At 43.8% G+C, this 4,060-nt stretch overlaps 1 pseudogene; it reads left to right on the top strand.

Moving 5' to 3' along the window:
• Window positions 1-3,325: 3,325 nt before the first annotated feature.
• LOC124608650 lies at window positions 3,326-3,443 on the top strand (annotated as a pseudogene).
• Window positions 3,444-4,060: the final 617 nt, after the last annotated feature.

Below are 4,060 nucleotides of genomic sequence, written 5' to 3'. Positions count from 1 at the left end.
ACTGGCGTGGCGACTGGAGTCTATTTCATACTCGTCCAACCAGAGCAAAACCATTTTTTATTATTCGGTTAGCCTATTACAGAATTTTTATAAACGAATGGCGCGGCTTTAAAATTTAGTAGTAAATCTGTTCCTTACTTCATATGGGCGAACATTATAGTACAAACAGCGGCAATCTAAGTTGATAATGTGATTACACCGACAAACAAAACTCTTAGAACTGATCGAAAAAATTCTTTGGGAAAGACAGCTTTCATGCATCAGTGACACATCTTCAGGATTGTGGTATCTGCCTTTCCGACGCTACACTTATACGGTTATGCCGCTGTAATCCACACCGGGCGGAAATTCTAGATTCGTGAAGGTAGTGACCAGTGAGTGGTTATACTAATTCGTCGCTTATATCGGATACTATAGTCTATTTACAGACACTGTGTTATACTTATTTGTGTTGAGGGTCAGCTCATAATCCGTTCATCTTCAAATTTCTTAGTATTTTCTAACAAGTTTCTAACGACACTACATCCCTACACGTAGCTGCGTCATCTGTAGACTACATCCGCCACTAAATTTACAAAAATTGCAGACAGCGACGTGCCTGTTACGTTATTTGAGGGTATGCCTGACAGCATCTCTGGAGATGGCTGTCGATTAAGACCAACACATTGAGTCATACCTAACCTGTATTAGCAGACAGCTAAAATGGTCATCCGGTCACCCAGTCACCTGATACGAGTTTCAGTTTACCTATCTGACAGCTTCCAGGAGCAACAGATATTTGATTTTCACCGTAACATATACACTGCCGGAAAAAAAAATAGTGCACCTAGAAAAAAGACGTCGATTTTGAGCCGATGATGCGTGAAGAGTTTGACAGAGCACTGAAGGACCTAAGCCGAAACAAAGCCCCAAGAGTAGACAACATTCCATTAGGACTACTGACAGCCTTGGGAGAGCCAGTCCTGACAAAACTACCATCTGGTGAGCAAGATGTATGAGACATGCGAAATACCCTCAGGCTTCATGAAGAATATAATAATTCCAATCCCAAAGAAAGCAAGTGTTGACAGACGTGAAAATTACCGAACTATAGTTCAATAAGCCACGGCTGCAAAATACTAAAGCGAATTCTTTACAGACGAATGGGGAAACTAGTAGAAGCCGACCTCGGGAAAGATCAGTTTGGATTCCGTAGAAATATTGGAACACGTGAGGGAATACTGACCCTACGACTTATCTTAGAAAATAGGTTAAGGAAAAGCAAACCTACGTTTCTAGCATTTGTAGACTTAGAGAGAGCTTTTGACAATGTTGTCTGGAATACTCGCTTTCAAATTCTGAAGGTGGCAGGGGTAAAATACAGGGAGCGAAAGGCTCTTTACAATTTGTACAGAAACCAGATAGCAGCTATAAAGAGTCGAGGGACATGAAAGGGAAGCAGTGGTTGGGAATGTAGTGAGACGGGGCTGTAGCCTCTCCCCGATGTTATTCAATCAGTATATTGAGCAAGCAGAGAAGGAAACAAGAAAAATTCGGAGTAGGTATTAAAATCCGTTGAGAAGAAACAAAAATATTTAGGTTCGTCGATGACATTGTAATTCTGTCAGAGACAGCAAAGAACTTGGGAGAGCAGTTGAACGGAATGGACAGTGTCTTGAAAGGAGGATATAAGATGAACATCAACAAAAGCAAAAGGACGATAAAGGAATGTAGTCATATTAAATCGGGTGATGCTGAGGGAATTAGATTAGGAAATAAAACGCTTAAAGTTTTGCTATTTAGGGAGCAAAATAACTGATGATGGTCGAAGTAGAGAGGATATAAAATACAGACTGGCAATGGCAAGGAAAGCGTTTCTCAAGAAGAGAAATTTGTTAACTTCGAATATAGACTTAAGCGTCAGGAAGTCGTTTGTGAAAGTATTTGTATGGAGTGTAGCCATGTATGGAAGTGAAACATGGACGATAAATAATTTGGACATAAGAGAATAGAAGCTTTCGAAATGTAGTGCTACAGAAGAATGCTGAAGATTAGATGGGTAGATCACATAACTAATGAGGAAGTATTGACTAGAATTGGGCAGAAGAGGAGTTTGAGGCACAACTTGACTAGAAGAAGGAATCGGTTTGTAGGACATGTTCTGAGGCATCAAGAGATCGCCAATTTAGTATTGGAGGGCAGCGTGGAGGGTAAAAATCATAGAGGGAGACCAAGAGATGAATACAGTAAGCAGAATGAGAAGGATGTAGGTTGCAGTAGGTACTGGGAGATGAAGAGGCTTTCACAGGATAGAGTAGGATGGAGAGCTGCGTTAAACCAGTCTCTGCACAGCATTCCACAACAACAACAACAACGACGGCATATGTCACCTGGGGGATAGTAGATGTATTGACAGCGGTTTGAACGTTGTCCACCAACAGAGAGCGTAGTGGCATAGCTACCAGAGCGTCATCTGTGTCTCTTCTTTGATAGGGAATGCTCGGTGTGGTGCAAACATGTGAAGGAAGAAAGCAACCATGCTTTGCTTCCAACAACCAACTGACTGAGTTTGAAAGGGGTAAAATCGTGGCCTTCCGAGTCGTGGGGCGCTACGGTCGCGGATTCTAATCCTGCCTCGGGCATGGATGTGTGTGATGTCCTTAGGTTAGTTAGGTTTAAGTAGTTCTAAGTTCTAGGGGATTGATGATCTCAGATGTTAAGTCCCATAGTGCTCAGAGCCATTTGAACCATTTGAGTCGTGAGGTGGCCCTTTCGGAGAATTGCCACCCAAGTTGGAAGTGCTGCGTCAGTTTTCAACGATGCTGATATCAGTGGTAATGTAAACGTTCTCGCACGAGCAGAAGAGGTTCTGGAAGTCCACGCAGCAGAGAAACTCTCCAGCGTGGCAGATCGGACAGCTACCATGCTGCAGATGAAAGTGCTTGTGAGCGCAGACGTGTCAATACGAACAGTTGCGAACTGGTTATTCGCGGTGGAACTGCAGGCACGTACGCACATCTGGCCGGTCTTCCACTGACACCACAGCATCGACGTGCATTGCTCGAATGGTGCCGTCAGAGGATTACTTGGAAGATGGAATGTCGCACCGTGCTCTTCAACGATGAAAGTAGATTCTGCTTGCACGCAAGTGATGGTTGCTTCACATATGACGTAGACCTGGTGAGCGTTCTCTCGTAATTTGCATCCGTCAGAATCACAGTGGCTCCACCCCAGCCCTTATGGTCTGGGGTGCTACACGCTACAACTCTTTGTCCTTTGGTGTTTCTGGAGGGGACGCTGACCAGCGCTCGGTACTTTCAGAGTTGTATTAGAGCCATTCTTTTTCGGTAACGGCCTTGCCGCAGTGGCTACACCGGTTCCCGTGAGATCACCGAAGCTAAGCGCTGTCGGGCATGGCTGGCACTTGGCTGGGTGACCATCCAGGCCGCCATGCGCTGTTGCCATTTTTCGGGGTGCACTCAGCCTCGTGATGCCAATTGAGGAGCTACTCGACCGAATAGTAGCGGCTCCGGTCAAAGAAAATCATCATAACGACCGGGAGAGCGGTGTGCTGACCACACGCCCCTCCTATCCACATCCTCAACTGAGGATGACACGGCGGTCGGATGGTCCCGATGGGCCACCGCTTGTGCTATTGATCTGTACAAGTAATCGTTTCATGTATTCCATGCACACTGATGCAGCAATAAATCATGAGTGAAACGGAAACTTTTAAAAGTGTACTATTTTTTTTGGTAGTATAGTTAATGACCGATTTTAAAAGTTTAAAATCATGCCATAATCAACTGTCAAAGTGGTATAAGCTTAAATTAAAGGCTTAACAAAATAAGTCAAGAATTAGAATTAGAAACTGTGTAGATGTCTGAATAGAGCGACGCTCAAAGCGCTCATATTACGTAGTCCACTACTCGTTCAGTTTTTGAGAATGAGAACACGTAGCGCCTTCTAACAAACTTTACACGCTATTTAAAACCATTTCGAAACTTTTATTCCCTGACATCCCCTACAAAATAATGAAAGGAAAACAAGTTTACTGCTTACTGCACTTTCACTGTCCATG

This window comes from Schistocerca americana, chromosome 3 (assembly GCF_021461395.2).
Source record: "Schistocerca americana isolate TAMUIC-IGC-003095 chromosome 3, iqSchAmer2.1, whole genome shotgun sequence".
In the NCBI taxonomy this organism is placed as follows: Eukaryota; Metazoa; Arthropoda; class Insecta; order Orthoptera; family Acrididae; genus Schistocerca; species Schistocerca americana.
Note: the sequence above shows the minus strand (reverse complement) of the source record. Positions and strands in the feature narration are given on the sequence as shown.